Source organism: Parasteatoda tepidariorum, chromosome 1 (genome assembly GCF_043381705.1).
Source record: "Parasteatoda tepidariorum isolate YZ-2023 chromosome 1, CAS_Ptep_4.0, whole genome shotgun sequence".
In the NCBI taxonomy this organism is placed as follows: domain Eukaryota; kingdom Metazoa; phylum Arthropoda; class Arachnida; order Araneae; family Theridiidae; genus Parasteatoda; species Parasteatoda tepidariorum.
The window spans coordinates 54,300,059-54,321,548 of NC_092204.1; the positions used below are offsets into that span (position 1 = coordinate 54,300,059).

General features: G+C 27.3%; 1 protein-coding gene and 1 long non-coding RNA gene across 8 annotated transcripts in view; one reads left to right on the top strand and one right to left on the bottom strand.

Moving 5' to 3' along the window:
- LOC122269130 (uncharacterized) overlaps nucleotides 1–18,911 on the top strand; it is a 92,001-nt gene extending 73,090 nt beyond the window's left edge. Inside the window, exon 3 of the long non-coding RNA XR_006224994.2 lies at nucleotides 18,775–18,911. This is a non-coding gene — a long non-coding RNA (uncharacterized lncRNA). The remainder of the gene's footprint in view (nucleotides 1–18,774) is intronic.
- LOC107438011 (delta-like protein B) overlaps nucleotides 1–21,490 on the bottom strand; it is a 168,261-nt gene that overhangs the window by 124,504 nt on the left and 22,267 nt on the right. The window lies entirely within an intron of this gene.

Here is a 21,490-nt window from a genome sequence, read left to right on the forward strand (position 1 = left end):
GAAGTAATAAGGGGAAATATTTTTTTAGGAATCGGAAGAAGAAACATAGGAGTAAACAAGCCCTTCCGCTCTGAGAAGGGCTAAATGTGTTCAATGAAAAGATTTTGAATGAAATTCTAGCGTTTGATGGCATTTTAATTGTTCTACATTTAAGCTGAATTATTTTTCCCTTTTTTTATACTTTATGTACTAATTCTTGCAAAGAATTATCATATTGGAATGGAATAATTTTACATTAAGTTAGTAGTACTAGCGGAATATTTGAAACATTTAGCTATTTTACATTTTCGTACGTGGATCATTTAGCACCAAATGAAAGTTTTTGATAATTTTAATTCCTTGATTTATATTGATGAATTTGATGTTTTCGTTTTCATTCCAGGGAAGTCACAGCCCTTAAAGAGTTTAATTTTTTGGAATCGGAATAATGTATTTATTAAGTTCTTTTTTCTTTCTTTTTTTGACTAGAACAAATAAAAGGAATACAATAACAAGTTTCAAAGTAATAATTTATGATCAATTTTCAGTTTTCAGGTTAACTATATTATTTACATAAAAGCTCTGAGCTAATAGTGATTCCTTGTACTAGTGTTAAAACAAGAGCTATCGTCGTTTAATAACTCAAAATTCGACTCATATTATTTAGAAATATATAATATTTTTGGACTTAAAGACCTAACTTCACTTTTTTTCTATTTGGCTAAAATATGGAAAAACAATACTTCTCTATAAATTATAGTTTTTGGTAGAATTCCTTCAAATAATTATTTGAACGAAGTTTGCGTGATAGTTTCTATTTTTTTTCCATATTGTACATGTGTATATAGAAACCTAAAATTTTAAAAAATTTTCTTTTATGAAGTTTTAAGTTCCATGGTTCGTAATTAGTGTTTTTATTCATTTTCATTAATTCCTGTTTTTTTTCATTTTTATATGATAAATTTCATTAGAAAGAGAGGAAAGAAAACAAGTATTGATAATTTAAACTTTCGTACGAATTATAAGCAATAACTACTATCCATATGTACTCTTCTATAGGTTTAATGAAGTTAATGGCACATATCAATTCATAAATATGTATTTTATTCAATACAAAAATAAAAAATGGAGAAAAATTTAAAATAAATTGTAATTTATTTCAAGTGCTAAGAAAAAATTATATAGTCTTCATTGACGCATGAAATCCTTAAAGTGGAAATTCTTTATATGTTCTTCTGACGGTAGAAAAAATAACATTACAAGACAAATTAAAATAAAAAGGTTTAAACAAGTGAAGAATCAATTTGTTATTATCTATCTATCTATCTATCTATCTATCTATCTATCTATCTATCTATCTATCTATCNTGGTTCCTGTGTTGCAGTCTAGATCCATTTTATTGCCAGGTCACGCTGCTCCTCTTCAGGCTGCTCCTGGTTTTCAACTCTTTGCAACTCAACGGTAAGTTAAATTGAAATTTCCTGATTTTTGCCATCAATCCACTTGTCAGGTACCAGTTTTCCAATCTCGCTATGAGTAATCAGAAGTACAATAACACAGAAATCTATACAGTTTGCGTGTACAAAATTCAAAATAGTGTAATTTTAAGTGTACATACTTCTTAATTCTAAATATATGCATACATATATATATATATATATATAATTAAAATTTTGTAGTTTTAGCCTACTTTTTGGCAGTTACACCCGAGGGATAATTTATTGCAAATTTATTGTTTTAAAAAGGCACCATTGATTTTTTTTATCACTAAACAAATTAAACTTTTATTATCTTTTTTAAGACAGCATCATTATTTAACATTAAATTCCTCAAATTTAGAAACTTATTTTTAAAGTGTTGTATAAGAAACTTAGTATTATCTTACTTAATCATACTCTCCGAGTTTATTCCACAATATTTTCCCTTGTGATTAAAATGTGCATATAAAACAAAAAAAGAAAAAGATGTCCTAGTCCTAAAACAACAAAGAAAATTTGCTTGCTGCTTACTTATTTACAATATATATTTTACATAATTTTAGCTCAAATGCAAATAAATTTACCCTATACATTCATTATTTTTAAATTAGAAAATTAGTTATAAATTTTTGAATAATTAAAACATGATATAATTAGAATATATAAGAAAATATTTGCGAAATTATATGAAAATATATATAAATTTAAATAATTACATAGTTAATTATTAAGTGTTTGTTGACATAAAAAATTGGGAAAACATTCTGCGTATATTACTAAAGAATTGAATCTATAAAGTGCATTTAAAACATAAACCCCGAATTTGAACTCAGCAACGTATTTGATTTCTCACATCACTAACCCATTTTTTTTCGATGTAATTCAATGCAGTTAAGTTGCATATAAGAGAAACCTTTCTGCTTTTTTGCTCCGTGCTTAGCAGCAAAGCAATTTCCTAATATCTGTTAACAAATATATTTACATCCTTCTTTTTTTTTTCTGTGAAAATTACTTTAAAAAAAAAGAAGAAAGAAATGGTCATAGTATAGCCATATTTTCACTGAAATCGTATGCTTTATTTTATTAATTTTGAAGCTATTTATTTAAAATGTTCAAGAAAAAAAACTTCATATTTATACTTTCGAAACAAATATTTTAAAATTATTCGTCGAAGTTTTTTCCAATTAGTTAACTATTACTATAAAAAAGTTACCCAAAAATTCATTTTGTAAGTTTTTCAAACAAAAAATGCTACTTCATTGTTTTTACTAATTAGGGAGATTTCGCACTTATACGCTAGCTTCCGTACGTAAGATTGAAGCAACTACGAATACGAGTCTTTTTACGTCATGTTGTCGTGATTTACGCTACGAAGACTAAGCTACAAGCTCTTGGTTTATAGCTGTTAAGGGAAGCTGTTTTCTGTTTAAGCCTGCTTAAAAAATATGGACATGGGATGAGAATTTGACGAAATGTATTGATGAAATTTAGAAATGAATTGTGTGATCTTATAACCATTGGTTCACTCAATAAAAAAAATTTTTTTTTTTTTTTTTAATATTATGGTTGTCTAATTGCACTAGTTCCATAAGAAACTAAGTATATTTTCGCTGTTTTAAAATTATAAATTATACTTATTTCAACTGTACAATTTAGTTTAAAAAAAGTTAAATAATCAATAGAAAATCAATATTCATCAGGCATCAATGATTTTGAATTGTATGCCACAGTTTCAAAGAAATAGTCAACGTCCATTGTAAATGTTTGTTTTGGTTTGGTTTTGTGGTTGAAGTCAAAATGATATTCCACTACGATAGCGTTTTTAACTTACAAAATCTCTTTTAGAGTTAGATATTTTCTGAGGAGGCGGTACTACTTGGTGCTGTCTCTCCTATTGTGCTATCTGTCCTCTTCTACTTGACGAAGGTTAATAAGCCTATTTTGAGCACACAAGCCTGAAAATTTATGTAATTGCAATAACCAATAACCAATCTCTTACTTTCACTGACGTAATTTTGATACTTTTCGTGGGCGCATGGGTATTGTACTAGAACTAACGCATGCGCAACGCGCAATCTCTTGAAATCTTACGTACGAGAGCATACGGAAGTTAATGTAAATCTGAAAAATCTTCCTAATGATTTAATAAATTATTCTCTAATTGAATATTGAATATTTTTGAAGATATTGATTGAATATTTTTGCAGGCATGTTCTCGCCAACCCAGCCACACATGTTGACAAAGCTCTTATTCAATCTTCATGGCTCATCTTTTAAGGGCTGGAGTAAAATCTCCAACTTATTTAGATTCTTAACAGACGATGTGGAAAGCGACTGAACTTTCATCTTTTACTTCCATTGAAGAGAACATGGCTTTTCAATTCCAATTTAACAATCTCCTTGTTCTGCATACGCACTGGTTCTTTATAGGGATTAAACCCTCGATCCCCATAATATTACCAGAGGCGTAAATTTCCTCCAATCGACTGAGTACCAGGATCCTTCATAACATATCCACGTGGATATGTTACGTTGCATGCAAAGTTTACGAAATGAATAACAGAACTTTAAACGCCATGAAATAAATTATGTTACTTGCCCTATCTATTTCTTACTAAATTTACAAATTTTGATTGAAATTAAAACCTTTTAAAATTAAAAGAGTAATTCTTCGTAATTCTATTATATTTAATTAAAAACAACGTTCAAAATCACAAAAAGAAACTTTTTAATAAAAACTTTCACTGGTATACCTTCATCAATAGGATAAAATTCTACTATTGAAGGTGTAAATATTATTTATCCTACTCTTAATTTATCGATTATTTATCCTACTCATAATTAACTGATAAAAATGCACCAATGTAACAACGAAACTAGTATATTTTTCAATAAAAAAAATTCCATTTGCGACTTTAAACGTTGTTTTTAATGAAATCAAAACATTAAATAAATAAAACGAGTTTTTCTTCTTTTAATAATTAACAATATGCAAATTTGATTCACGTTTAATTCTTATATTTTATTTATATATCGGTTAAAAATAACGTTTATATTCATCCAACTGTAAATTTATATCGCCCTATTCCAAGTAACTAAAATATTGACGTGACTGTTCACGATTACGAAACAGAGTGGTGGAAAGTGAATATGGGGGTAGGAAGAAATCTAGCATAATATCTCTAAATCAATCAATGCACGCTGTTGTTTTGTTTGATACGTCCCGTGTGGTTCACCAATACTAATGACGTTTTTTGCAGAATATAACAGAAAGTCAATAGAAAAGGACCAGGTGCTAGAAACGCGTCACTGCTTGCAACCGCCGCACGGGCAAGAGGTCACTTTTGGGACCATGGTCCCCGTTACTGTAGTACAAAATTATTCGATCACAACGAAAAGTGACTTACAAAAATATATACTCACGGATCATAAATTGAACTGAATGATATACCCACAAACGAAAATGGAAGGAGTTAAAGACTATGTAATATAAAAACTTCAATACAAATTTAAAACAAATATTTAGTTAGAACTTTTATACAATTTCCGATTAGCAATCAGATTCTTAAAATTAATTATAACAATTTACTTTTCAATGCAAAAATCTGCCTTCGAATAATAGTTCTTTTTAAATCTTTAAAACTGGTAAATTAATTTATATAAATCAAAATAATTTAAATAAACATTGTTTAAATTTAAAATTTAAATTGATATCCTAAATTACTTTTTACGATTTTTTTAGGATATATATTTAATATACAATTTTTAACCATTTTATGCGCAGAAGTTAAAAATTTACTCATTCATTGCTGTTTTTGTTTTAATTGATAATTGCTTTCACACGTAATATAAATATTGTAAGATAAACGGAATAAGTAAAGAAAAAATGTGCATTTTTTCGGTTGGTATTCACTGTCTGATATTTTTAGTAATTGATTTTTTTTTAAAAAAGTTTAGCTGTAAGAAGTCATGAATACAGTTGCTGAAACTTTACTTCTGCATTCATTTTTTTTTTAAAAAAAGAGGGGGAAGAAAATTCGTTATTTTTTTAAGTTGTCTGGAGGACTGTCTGTAGAAAATATTCTTTTTAGAAACATTTGGACGTAGACCAAAGTGGTTTTTCATTCATCAATTTAGATATAATAAATGATAAAAATAGTTACAAGTATCAACTTTTTGCTGAACCACTATTTACATTGTTTCTTTTCTTAAACAAATGAATTTAGATAAAGTAAAGCTCTTCTGTTTCTTTTTCAGAACTTGAGCATTTTAAAGACTCAATAGTTAAATACAAAAAAATAAAGCAAAAAAAAAGGAATTTCTTAAGCTCTCACGTCAATTTTTAAGAAGAAAATGGATCCTTTAAATTTTAAAAAATTATGTTTTTCTTTATTGTTAATATTTTAATAGATTTATAAATGCTAGAAACATGATTTCTATATGAATTATACTATTATATAACACTTTACCTTAAACACCAAGCTTTATAGAAAAAAAATCGAAAATTAAATCAGATATTTACTAAGAGAATTTCTTAATTTTACATGAACAGCAATTTTTTCAAAACTAATTTTATTATTTAAATTTTTGGTCACAAGTAAAGTCCAGATCAAATGTTTTTTATAAAAGGCTTTCAAAAATACATGCTAACTTTAAAAAAATATTTAAATTAAAAATTTCTTAAAATTTAACGGAACATTTTTTTTTATTTCAAAAAATATACATGCAAATTACAAATGTTAATCCTTACTTGGAGTAAAGTTTTTAAAAAGTGTAACGTAAAACACCGTTTCTTAATTAAACATTAATATTTTATGCATTTTTCCAGGTTTTTTTTTCTTCTAAAACTTTGTACATTAAGTATTGTTTAAATGCATAAATCAGACAAAAAAATAGATTTTTAGCATAAGACACACAAATAAAATCATTTTAAAAGTCCATTGTCTCAGTTTTTGATAATCAACATAAGGTTCATGTTTTCAAAGAGTATCAATGATAGACTGAATTAAATGTAAAAGCAACTATAAAATACTCAAAATTAAAACAAATTTAATTAAGGAAAAACATATTTTTTCGAAAAATATATATGCTATATTAATAAGATTAAGAATGAAAGCAAGCAAAAAGTTTCGTACTAATGTAAAAATATTTTTTTGATCGTATAACTAATGCCCTGATGCTCATATCTAGTTTAAGCTCTAGAAAGATTGCAAGTTTGATCACCTTAATTCTACTTTTAAGAATTTAAAGTACTTTTATGTGCATTTTTTACGTTACTCCTTTTATTTTTGCACCACACTAAGCTCAAATCACCGTTTAATTTTGCTCATGATTTTATAAGAATATTTCTGTTTGGCGCAGTATAGTTGCTTTCGCCTTTTGAATGATAAGAATCAAATGATTAAAGTTTCTAGTTTTCCAAAAAAAAAAGGAAGAGTAAAACTGAATTTAAATACTTTTATTTATCCTTAGAGCCTAAAAATTCAGTTTTCCCAAACTTCAATTAACTTTTATTGTAAGCCCTTTCACAAAAGCATATTAAATGAAAATATCAAAACAAAGTCTTCCTAGTAAAAAGCTTTTAGAAACAAGCTTTCAGTGCCATTACTTACCATATACATCAAATAATATTGTTTGAATATAAATCTATTATTTTCATACATAATTTTCTGAAAATTGACGGAGAATTGGTTAAAAATCGAAATATAACATAAATAGGAATGAGAGGAAATAGTTCTAGGAAAATATCAGCACCTAATCAAGATTTGATTGCAATGTTAATTTTCTTCAGTAGTAACTTTGTTATCATGCTCGATTAAGTTTTATTGTGAATGCTTTTTCGAATCATGATTTAACGCATTAATGCCCGGTTACAACAACTCGTCTATGTATCAACAAAAAAAAAACTGTGTGAAAAAATGGTAATAAATGTTTATTTATACTAAATTGATGCTTGTTTCATGTTATCTACTATTTTACCTTTAAAATGCTTTAAATACAGATCCAAATTTTAGTTTATCATTATTACATTATATTAGACAGGACTATCTTGTATGTGTAAAATAAGTCCCAGTAATGAAACAATCAATTAAGAAAAGCATTTTTTTTTTCTTTTTTGAAATAAGAAAGCATCCTTTTAAAATAATTGAAAGAAAACATTAACTTCCTAATAAAACTAAACTTTTCATAAGCAACATTTTCGGATATTTCTTTAATGATTTATAACTTTAAAAAAATCAGTTAAATTAAATATTTTTAATTTATAATAAATTTGTAAGATTTGGTTGATATTTGATTAAGCAGTTTATGGTCGCATATTTAGCGAAGACGATGGAATTAGTTCTATAAAATTATCAGCCCTAGATGAAATTTACTTATAATACCAATTTCCTTTTAGCAGTTGCCCCTACAACAGCTCTCTCAACAATAAAATACATAAAGAGCACAATGAGACGGACGATATCTATCATCTAAGGTGTCTTTTGCAGCCCTACCTTAATTTTATCTAAAAAATAAATATTAGGAAAGAAGGAAACCCTCGCCTATCCACTTGATCATCCTAAATACCCCAATTGGTTCATCCTTCATAAAAAAAGCTTTAAAAAAATCGATCTAAATTTTTAAAAATGTAGCGGAAGCCATCAGTCTTAGGAACTCGATTGCATCAAAATAGATTTCAAATATATTCCAAGTATAAGCAATGAACGGGACAATAACAAAACTCAAGTCACTAGTGAGGGATCGTCGTACCTTGGACTTCAGACGGAAGTCTTCTCTGGCACAGTGAAGAGTGTGACAGCAGAACGTTCGAATATATTTTTTTTTCCTTCTTCATTCTGGGATAAGAAAAAGAAAAGAAAAAACATTGAAATTAAACATAGAAAGGGGGTAGGTAGAACAAAAAAACGTGAGAAACATCCGCAGTCGCTAGATGAGGCGAACTTCCATCAAAACCAAGCCCCGATCCTGAAGACAGTAGAAGGACTTTAAAAAAGAAAGCAAAGCAAAAAAAATCATCTTTGGAAGGGAACTTCCAGGACCATATATACCGAAAAAGGAAACTGCAGGCGTGGGAAAAGACCTGCCCTCTCCTTTAGCTTATACTACGATCACCTGCTACGGAAGTCATCAAAAACTCTTACCCCCAAAAGAAACCCTCCGTGGAAGATGAAGATGGGCAGTGCAATATCGCACAACAGATGCTCGTATAGCAGTCGAGAAGGAGTTAACATTCCAGCCGGTCAAACTATGATTAATCGCTGCTTATGACACACGTGGCACAGAGGGCCCCTCTGTTTTCATTTATGAGTTTTTGCAAGGCGGGCTCACGCCCCATGCAGAAAAGGGGAACGGTTTCATTTCGATTTCGCGAAGATTTTACACATTTTAGGGAGGATGGAAGATGAACGGTTCTTTTCACTGTCTTTCGGATTCCTTCCCTCCCTCATCGCTCTCATTCATTCAAGATGAGTTTTCGTGTAAACAACGTCAATGTTGAGATAAAGCCTTCTTCTGCTGAGAGATGAACAATTTTGCATAGGCTCAAGATTTATAATTACTTATTTAGTAAGGTTAATTCCAACGCTTATTTCAATGAAGTTAATTTACATTTCGTTAGGAAACATAACTATGAATAAATAAATAAAAAATATTTAAATAAATTTCAAAGCAACTATTTCTTAGCATATTCAAATAATAATTATTTTTCTTTAAACAGAATGCAATTTAATCAATATCATTACGGAATATTGCTGTCTGGATGAGACTGGGAACCACCCTCACCATATAAAGCTGATTTAGAATATCCGGTGAAAGAAATTTAAAAAAAAGAATCGGCTATCAAGGAAAATAAAACTGTTTTGCAGAAAGTAAAAAAAAAAAAAAAAAAGACGAGTGTTTGAAGATCCAATATAACAAAACAGTCTTATCAAAAACACCTAAATCTTTGATTGATGTTTTTATCGATGATGATGACAAAAACACACTAGATGTTGATTGTCTATATTGCAATGATGTATTTTCTAAGTAAAAGAAAAGAAGAAAGGTGTATACAATGTGAAATGTATCTTTGCTGGGCCCACAATAGCTGCAATAGAGCAGAGGAGGAATATTATTTCCCATGTGAACTTTGCACATAATATCTTTAAATTGTCATGCAAAATAAAAAGATCTGATACTTTTGTAATTTTTTTTTTATCACGTTTACGCGTGCACTCGGTCCAGTGGGGTCAGATAGGATTATTTGACTTTCTCTAGAAAAAATCAATTATAAAAAAAAGTAGTGTATCTAAGAATTTTCACAGTGATATATTGTACACAACTACACAATGAATATCTTTATTAAACCTGAACATTTTAACTCCAACTGGCTTTGAAATTTTAGCTACCCGTTCTTACTCCATTTTCCCCTAAATAGACTAAAGAAATGAAATCTGATTTCAAAATATTTCTTATATGAAACGTGAATGCAGAATTAGTCTACACTACGATGATAGGAAACACCAAACGCAAGTCACAAACTACACAAGTGTAATTTGTTTTCCGAATTATTCGTAAGTCATAAGGAAAAGGAAATGCCAAAAAGAGAAAACAGGAGATTTTATCTACGAGGGAACACTAGTCGATAAACGTCACAACATATCTTGTTTCAGAAAAAGACTGAGATGCAGAGGAATACAATTTAGAGATATTCTAAATGCATGAAATATGTATGATTGTTTATGAATTTTTAGATAAACGTGAAAAATACATAAATAAAATAAAAATCAGAAATTTGAGCAAATTTGGGTGTGAAGTATTTAAAATAATACATTTAAGTTATTATAATTACATTGCTCTAAAATATAAATTAAAAAGTTCTACTAAAACGTTGTGTTTTATAGAATTAATTAATCAACAGTTATTTTTAACATGTATGGCCTGAAATAAGAGGAAAAGTAAACTAACTAAATTTTTAAATATTATCTAATATTTATTTTGAAATTTACTTAAAATGTCATTGATTCTTTAAAGTTATATCAATACTTGAATTCTAATAACATCATGGAGAAAAAAACTACATTTAAGAAGGATTTAGAGTTAAAGGCATAAAAGATATATTTTTAATCTCATAATAATGATTCAATAATGAATTGATATATGATATAATATTTCTGCGAAACTCTCAATTATATATCTTTAAAATGTTCAAGCAATTGAATTTTTTATATAATTCTATGGTCAATATTTCAGTATACAAGCATTTTAAAATTTACTATTAGATCAATGAACTAGTTATTTGAAATTAATAAATTTTTAAACTAGTTTTACTTACCTTGCTCAATATCAACTAATATAGGAAAGTAGCTTTAGTTTATCGAGATTTATCATTAATTGCCCTCTCAGATGCATTGATAAGAAAATTTTTGAATGATTTAGAGTCTTTAAGAGATTTTTTTTACTTATAAATACATAAGTGGGAAATTTTACGCTTTTAATATTTAATGTTTTCAGAATCACTCGACTAATACCTTTTGTTAGTGTATTATCTAAAAAAAAGCCCAATTTAAAAGTTCCGAAATAAAAAATACATTAGTTAATATGTCATTTATTAAAAAGAAATAGTTCAGAATAGCTATCAATAAAAACTATTAATAATTTTAAAAGATTGGGGCTGTTAAACTTCATGAACATAAACAGATTGTGTGAATAACAGATTGCTTCTTAACGTAACAAATTGTGAAACAAAACTATCAAATAACTAACAAATACACGAAATATTACAATGTAAAATCAAAGCAAATGTTATGAAAAAAGTTCTAAGTAGTTTAACACATTTTATGCAATCTTTTTTTATGAATTATTAGCAATATCATTTTTTTTTAAAAACGAAAAAGGATGAAAAAGTACGCCAGTGTCTACAAAACTATTTTATCATACTTAAACAACACACATTATATTTAATGGGGAAAAAATATACGATGAAAAGAAACAGTTTTCCTTATGCCTTAGTTTCTTCTTCGCTCTAAATTCGCGTAGTAAAGATTACTAATAGTTAGGAAATGTTTCGCACCAAGTACAATTATTTTTTAAGAAATATTTTATTTGTGAAGAAATTCCTCTTCCTGGTCCGATGCGATAAAGAGAGATTCATGAATTTTGTAAAAAGCAATCATGCACAATAGAAAGACGAATTCTTAAGAAATTTCTTATCGGCAAAAGTTCTTATCTACAAATTTCAGAAGCGGCTTGTAAAACATCTGAGCTTTTCCACGAAAGTATTTTTTATGCATTTCACATTCTATAACATTTTTCTGAAATAAATGCCTGCTTGACAGCAAAATAAATCGTGAAAATTGAATAGTTTTAAATATCTTAAGAATTTGTTTTCAAAAAATGAGTCAAAAGGTATTTTGTTTTTAATATAAATATATTAACATTGTATGTGATTAGAAGAAAAAGTTACTTATATATATTTGTTCTTTGCAAAGTATAACTTTGCGTACTTTTGAAATAGAAGTGATGTACGTTAAAATTTTCAAAAAATTGCAAAAGAAGTGTAATAGAGCGTTATTTACAGATATTACAAAAAATTATTCAAATTTTGTTCAATTATTTGAATTATTTATATTTGTAAACATTTATAATACAGTATCTTGATATACAATAAAATATAAACAGTGACACTGTTTGGTAAAAGACTGATACTTTTAGGGCATTTGAAAATGAAATGTTTGATACGGCTGAATGTAATTAATTTGATTTTCAGTATGGCTTGTTAAACTTTGAAATTTTCGTTTTCAAATTGCTCTAAGCATCTGCAGAATTGAATCGAAACCATTTCGAATAAACATAAGTTTCAAATAAAAATAATATTACATTTTCGAACTTTTTGTTACTATTACAGTTTAAGCATCAATTAATTTTGCCCTGCAGTTTTTTAGATTCATAGAGAAATTGATGTCTTTTATTCCGCACATGATTGGCAGGTTTTAAACCATGAATCAACAGACATCCATTCACTCATTCTTAAATTCACAGATTCGTCAATCTGAATATTCACTGATTCATCTATTTACTGATTATATGATTCACTCACCCCTTTTTTAACTGGCATATTTATTTGATTTCCTTACTTCCTTTTCTCCTTCGATACAATCATTTACTTAATGATTAATTTTATTCTTCTAATCACTCATTAATTTAATAAACTATTCATTTTTCACTCTTTTATTCTTATTACACTTATTAAGATTTTAGAATAATTTACATGTAACGGAGTCTTTAAATGAACGTCTGATGATGTCATTTTCTCTTTATTGTGCAAATCTAAAGATACTATTCGTTGAACTTAATAAAAAGTTTTTAAAAAAATTCAATTAATAATTCCTTTAATAGTTGGGTTAAGTGTATTAATGGGTATTTTGATCTACTCGCCACCTTTAGAAACCATCGTGTTTAACTTTTCGAACTTTCCGTAACTTCATTACACGACACAGCATTTTGCCAGTATGGCATTTCAGAAAATAATTGAAAAAAATCAAGTGCAACCACACTGGATATTCTTAAATTCAAATTTTAATTTTGATGAAATGCTCAAAAATATTGAATTTAAGGATAAAGCCTGCCTCCGTTTCCGAATCGCGCTTTACAGAGTGAAATTCGTGCTAACTTTAAAAACAATAAATCTACAATGTGCCAAATCAAACTACAATAAAAAATTTCTTTGTTACATATTTCAACTGCCTTACGAATATGCAAAAATTATTTTTTTTTTCAATAGATTTATTACAATGGATATATTTCTATTGCAGTAAATAAAGCAGAAAAATACTAACTGCTAAGGGTGCTTAGAGCGATTTGAGACAAGAGTAGTAAATCCTCTCTGTCTCTACCTCAGAATGTACTTATTTATTTACCATTCGAGCCTCTTTCTGAATGGCAAAGAGGAGGACAGATACAGAAGAGCATATAAAAACAAGACGAGATCCAGGTAGTACACTGACCGTGTATGTGGCTCGCATAAGAAAAGTGTCGCAATGCCACGCATGTGGGAGTGAATTGAGTGGCAGGCGACATGCGTCTCCCTCGAAGATGCACATGTGCCTTGATGTCATTGGTCTGTCAAGGGACTTCCGCTACTGAGGAATCGAGAGACTGAAATTTGTGCGATCTCCTAATTTCAAACAGCTGCTTAACTTTAAAAAACAGCCAGATGAATTTTTTTTTTCGTTTTAATGAAATATATCCAAATGAACATTAGAGGAGATTTTATGGGAGTATACGCATGAATAGGTGGAAAACTGCTGGCATGAAAATAAGCGTTAGTTATTTTTTGTTTCTCCTGCCAAGAATAATTTTTTTTATTATAAATGAGTCTAGCAAAAATAAAAATATTTTAAAAGTATTTTAAAAATATTTACTTTAACAGAAAAGCCTTTCTAAACCTTTTTTCGGAAATGTAAAAACTTAAATTAAAAGAAAAGAAAAAAAGTCACAATAGTGCACTATTTTCCAAATGTATTTACTTCACAATGTAAATTTGATGGGAAAGAAAACTTTTGTTACACAATTATCAAATCTTAATCTTTTAAATTTCTGCCTAAATGATCACTCCTTCCTCTGATCACTAACTTAAGTTTTATAATTTTATATTAAGTATCCATTAAATAACTAAAAAGATATGATAAAAACATTTTTTAATGAAAGAAATCTTATTAAAATAGGCCTTTTTAATCTTATAATTTTTTTGAAGGAGCATATTTTAGATAAAGATATTAGCTTACACATTTTATTCAAAAAAATAAAAACTCTTAAATTAATATTAAAATAGTTCTTTTTTTCCTCCTTTTTTTAAGATAAATAATAATGCATCTATCTCTTTGTATAAACTCAAAAGATAGAGAATTAAAAGTTTGTATTAAACAAACTTTAATTACAGTTCTGTTTGATTTCAAATCAAACATTTTTATTTAATTATATTCGAATTGTTAAACACGAACTAGTATAGGAAGTTAATAATTAAACTATTTAAATAGAACAGCCTTTTTTATTTAAAGCTTATCGAAACACAACAAACACATAACAACATAACATAACATAACATATAAATACTTTTAACAGCTTTTTTTTTCATTTAAAATCTTAAATTAAAACGCAGTGAACAAATCCAAACAGATATATTTGCTTCTCTATAAAAAGGCGCATGTAAGGAGGAAAAAATTTTTTAAAAAATTAAAAAATGTGATGAATTCATTTAATGTCACTAAATTGTAACTTAAAGGCAAATATTTAAATTTATTTTGAGTTTAAAAACTTAAAGGCTGCTTTAACTACAATATTAATCTCGCTAGTCTCGCATTACTAATTTCCTTACTATATAAATAAAAATTGACTAAATTTCTTTTTATTTTGCGTTTTACTTTTATTGTAAACCTGGCTTTAACACTTTTTCGAGCAAGTTTCAACTAAGATACGAGAGCTATATTTGTTTTATTTCCTGTCTCTCTTTATTTTTATTAAAACTTGATAATCTTTTTTAGAAGATTTACAATACTACCTTGCAATTAAAAAAAAAAAAAAACAAGTAAGGGCTTCATGACACGTTTCGTGAAAAGTGGCTTTCCAACTATTTTCTTTTCATTGCTAATACCATGAAAACCTTAAAAAGCGTTTCAGAAAGCTGTTAGAACAAAATTTATTTTTGAGAAAAAATATTTTTGCAATATGCTGCTTATCATACATAGACTCCAAATGTATAAGATTCGAAATTTCGAAATTTTTGCCGCATACGTTGATTTTTCTATTGGACAGCGAAAGAGACACTTTGTAATAATTTTAATAACAGTTCTACTTGCATATTATAAAATTTAATGTCATTTGAACAACAAAAAAAATTCATTGGAAAGACTTAGTTTCAATTTAAAATTTTTATTTACACTTTCTTCTTCATGGTTTCTTACCAGCACTATATTCAACAATTTAGCAAAACTGGTTTCCTGTGAAAGCTTCAATTTTAATTACTATATTTTCCCTCAGATTCTAAATGCATATAATTTTTAATAACCAATTAAACATAAATTAATTGCTTTGTTTGCAAGAAAGTTTTATAAAACTATTTTAAAAAAAGCTAAACGGAATCTGCATCAATTTAACAGTTTTTTTTTAATTCTTAGGAATAATCTCCTAAGAACTAAAGAAAAATTTTTAATTTGTAATGATAAAGTATTTATTTTATTATGATAAAAACTAATTCGTAAAATGAACTAAATATACGTCAAATCTGACTGAGGAAAATTCAAAGCCATAAATGGTTTAATATAGCTTTTTGTATAATGCATATATATATATATATATTGANATATATATATAATTCTCTTTGTTTTGAAAAACACGTGTCATTGAAAAGTAGAACCGGCGACATTGCGACTCATCGCTTGCTTAAAGCCACTGCTTTTTTTTCCTTACCTTTCTAAATTTACTCACAACGATGGATATGAGTATGAAAATAGCACTGGGCAAATCGCCAACCATATTCTTTTCTTCTTAAAAAACGACAGCCCCTGTAGGACACTTTCGCTGTGTGTTCCTCAGAGCTGAGAAATGTAACGGAACAGATCAGTTCCGAGACTGGCGGCACGTTTCGGAAGAAAAACAAAGATGGCACATTAAGTTATCCGGCAAATAATTGCGTCATGAACGATATGGCGGGAGAGGAGAATTTAAGTGACAAATAATGCTCTGAAATATGTGTGGTGGAAAGTGTGGAAGGAAGGAAGATGCTGTTTACTCTTCAGGAGAAAAGTTTATACTTTGTTGATAAATGATTTTCTTTTTCTTTCTTTTTTTATGGATAGTTTAGTTAAATAGTGCGTATTTAATAATATATATCTACTTTTATACTAACATCTTATAATAAAACTGCTTCTAACATTCGATTTAAAAAAATTTATATTATATATATATATATGCGAGTTGAAGAGGAGAAGAATCATTAACAAATAAAATGTTTTTAAAAGTATTTAAAAATTAAAAAGCCGGAGGAAGGCAAAATAAAGAAAAGATATATTCTCGTTGTCAGGTTGTCAACTTACACGATTATATCCGGGGGAAAAAAGAGTGTTTTTTTAAATTTTATTAATATAGCCAAAGCAAAATATATCAATAGCATAGTGCGAGGAGCACAAAAAAATTAAACAAAAATAGAACATATTAAGCAACGAAAAAAAATACGAAATAAAACATTTCAAGCAAAAAATAGAAAATAAAAATTCATGAAAAATACAGAATAAAACACAAAATGCAACATGTAAAGCAGGTAGAGAATTCAAATGTACTTCCACTTTTCGGCATCCTGCATAAAAGATTTAAAATAGTTTCGTAACAAGTTGGCCAGATTACAAAATATAAAGATAAAAGCATATATAGAATATAGTGAGATGTATTTTATGGATTACTGAAGTACAGAACCACATTTGATTCGTCAGTTACCTTGGATTGTCCCGAAACTTGATGTACTTAAGGTAATAATACTGGATAAGGTAAAACAGAATAAGAATATATATGATAATTCAAAGTTTATAATTAAAAAATGTAGAGCTTTATTAGATAGTTTTAGGTTCGATGTTTCTTAGAGAAATTATTAACATTTATTGAAAAAAAAATTTTAATAATGATAAATTTGTTTTTTGGTATATTGATATTTCAATTATCTTTAATTTTCAAAATTATGCAATATTGTTAAATAGTATTTACCCCGAGGAATTAAAATTGATTCACAATGTCATGAAGACAATAACATTAATTTTAATCTATTGGATTTAAGTATTAAAACAGAAAAAAATATCTGCAATGTTGATTTATACGAAAAAAGAAACGACTTTAAATTTATATAAATAAACTGATTGAATAAAGTTCTAATGTTTCTACAAATATTTATTTAAATACTAATTTTAATGAAATGAATAGAATTAAAAGAATTAGCAGTAATGTTCAATTATTCAAAAAACAAATCGACAAACTCTTTCAAAATTTGTTTAAAAAAAAACAATGGATACCCAACTGATGTAATTAAATTCTACATAAAATCATTGTGTTAATTGTATGTTATAATTACTAAAAAATTCATTAAAAATTTCTTTAACTGAATTTATATTTTTACCACTTGCAAATTCAATTCGGTCAAATCCGTGGGTAAAGATCTTCTAATATTTAATGAAGAATTTACTTTCAATAAAAAAAAATTTGAACAAATTTTAATTTCTCTAAAATTTACCAAAATTAAAATTATATAATTGAAATTCAACTTTTATTAATTATAAACTTTGAATTATCCAATATAATATTATTACTTTGCTCATATCCAGTTTCAGGCTAATCCTAGGTAATTGATAAATCAAATGTGGTTCTGCACTTCAGTAAGAAGGGGCCATTAAATCCATACCACTATCTTCTATTAACGCTTTCATTTTCATATTCTGAATCTGGCAAATTTATTACGAAAATAATCTAAATCATTTTCGTAAGGTACCGGTAAGTGGAAGTACATTTGAATTCGCTACTCGCTTTATATGTGACATTTTGTGTTCTATTGTGTATTTTTTTTTCCTATTTTTTGCTTAATATATTTTATTTTCGTTTCAATTTTTTTGGTGCTCCTCACACTATTGTATTATTAATGCAATATTAGAATCCACTGTTTTTGTGGATATATATATATATATATATATGAAAACTCAGAAAACAAAAGTTTTGAAAAAAGATAATCTAATATATAAGAAGTAATTTTTAAAAATACAAATTAACAATCCTCTTATCTGTTCCTATATTCATACCCTATTTTATTTGGTGAACGATGATGTGCATAATATTTTGTTTATTATTATTCAAAGTTAACTATTAGTACTTTACCTTTTTTTTTTAAATTTACACTGGTACTTTACTTTATTACTTCATTAAATATTATTTATACTTATCTATTGATATTATACTTTTCTACAATGGTAGTAAGTATGTAAATTTACCTTACTAATTTTTCAATATAGTTTCAGTTTCAATAGTCTTCATTTATAAATACCATTCATTTTTTAAAAACGAATTTCAGTCCAAATATAAAAACTACAAAACAAAATATACCTCCAATTTTTCATTCGTGTATAGAATAATCTTAGAGCTATAATCAAAATATCTATCAAACCTAAAATAAGTTTCTGATGAATACCTGAAGGCTTTACTGTTTTCAAATGAATGCTATTTAATCTCCGTTATTCTAATAATGTGTTAATAAAATTTAATAATTTTTTTTTAAATCTTAATAGTGATTTATTTCTTTTATTTCAGATATTTTGTGAAACCCTGTATGGTTTGTCAAGTGTAGAAGGAAGGAGATGCAATATCATTCTTATGATTGAAATTAAAAATGTAAATGAATAATGTTCTAAATGTTACACTTGATATTATATGTTTTATTTTTTAAATTTATTCCTGTATTATTTAAAATTCAAAATACGTTTAAAGCCTAAAACAAAAATAATAGGGTATATGAAATGGGTGCTCTTAATAAAATATAATGTTTTAATAAAATGTTTTTTTTTTCTAGTTATTAATAAATTTTAATTTATGCAGTATATGTTGCAATAAATTTGCCCCAAAATAAGTCCTGTAATTTTTAATTAAATTAAATTTTTCAATAATATATTGTAAGTATCACATTGAATATCCTCTTGTATTTAAAAAACAATTTTTTCCTTAACACTAGAAAGACTGAAATTCAGTATATACCTATCTTCCCCAAAAGCAGTCAAAGAGACTGGATTGTGAAAGAATAACTAAGGTGTAAAGAAATCTGTTTAAAATTAATTTTTAATACTTTTTTATATTATTTACAGTTGTATAACAAGTTATTAGTAAATATTAACAATAAAAAAATTATATGTTGTACAAAAAGTCACAAAATTCTAAGAAATTCGTCATTATACTCGTTTAACATCATTGTTTTTTTTTAATTGATATTAAAAAGCAGTCAAAATTACCTCCTTGAGCCATCTAGTGTTAAAAACAATTGGTATTTCATATAAAAGTGATATTCCTAACAATAATTGAAGTTAATGCAATGTAAAGGAATTTTACGAGAATAAAATTCTAAGACATTGTTGTATAGGCAAGTCAGACAATATTTATTATGTAGTTTTTAGACTAAATTTTCAAAAAAAAAATGGAATTGATTTGATAGATCTAATAGTTTTGATGTTATAAATATTTTATGAGTAAAAGGTAAGTCAAAAATTGTACATTTCATGCATTAAGCCCTCATTTCTTCTAAAGAATTATGTTAAAGGACTATTTTACTGGATTATGGATAAAAAATTAAACTGTAATAATTGCAATAATTAAATAGCACTGCCTCAGTTGTCAAGATAACAGTGTCAGTTGGATAAATTGATACAAGTCGAAATCAAAATATTTTATTTTCTGAACATGAAACTTTTATAAATTTTTGAACTGCTAAACTATTAAATCACACAGCTTGGTTTTATTCTCCTTTGATTAAGCGTATACATAGATAATGATATCTCATTTGCTTAGTTAGCAATGTTAGATAAGTAAATATGAATAAAAGAACTACTTTTACTCATAAAACATAAATGAATTCGATAATATTAGGCACTCGATTCTATGTATCAAAAAAATTGTAAAAATATTAGACCTATATATATGTTATCCAATTATCCTTTTACAAATGCAACATGAAATTCATTGATCTCTTAGTATCATTTCATATTATGAGTTAGAAATCAATCCTTTTTACACTATACTAGTTCACCAATGGGGAAATGAAGTGTTCAGAATTTTAATTGCAGATGAATGAAGACTTTAAAATGCACAAAATTAAATGAATATCAATTAATCAATCAATATTCTACAATGTCTGTGATTTCCTTTTCCCTTACATTCATCGATGAAAAACTATGAGATGATAGCATCTTATGAAAAAATAAAATATTAGTCAAACGTTAAGATAAATAAAAAGAAATAGTAACCCATTACGAATAACTTTTCGGGCAATTAAGCAACCCTATCGGCAACTCCGAACTGGAAAATCGCTTTTAGAGTGGAGGATAGTTACCGTTGCTCTTATTTTCCTCTCGTGTTTAGAATTATTAAATAAATATTGTACCCTCTTTCCATGCCTAAGACCTGTTTTTATTCTTATATATATATATACTAGAGCGTTCCGCTCCCTGCCCACTACCGCTCGCCAACCCCCGATAATTGCTACGCAATTACATTTTCGTTCGCTTCGCGAAAAAACTTAAAGTCGTTTTTCTGGAGATTAGCTGGCAATTTTTCTGCACCAACATCACATAGAGAGAATATGATAGGATTGTAAAATGTCAGAGGAACTTATTATCAACATTATAAACTTATATAACGCAATTTCAATACAAACAATATTATAAACTTATATTATTTAACACATTACTATAGGGCATTAGCCGGAGATTAATCTCCGTATCCAAAGCACGCGTGATAGAGCATAACTCAAATCATTGTTGATCTTATAGGATGCCGGACGCTCCCTATATGGTTCTTTATCTCCCCCCCCCCAGTAAATTAAATTTAAAACTAAAAACAAATAAAACCTGAGGGAAAAAAAACTTTACAAAAATTACAAACAAATTAAAACATGTAATATTAATAAGTTGATTCTAAGTAATATTTCAAAAGCAAATACCATTGCAAGTAATTGCTCAATTAACTTCAATACTGTCAACTGACAAAATATTTTAGTTTCAATCAGAAGTATTCGTAAGTACACCAAGGTATTCATTTAAACGTCTTGACTTTTCAACGTTTCTTCGCCGCGCATTCCGCCATCGCGTATTGATAGCACTACGATTATTTTCCAGTTAATTTTGTGCAGCTAAATCATGTTCAGCCCTATGTCGCTGTTGATATCGCCTAAGATATTCACGGCGATCCATTTTTTATAAAAGATATAAGTATTTCAAAGTAAACTCTGTTCAATATATTTTGATAATTTGGAATGTAAATA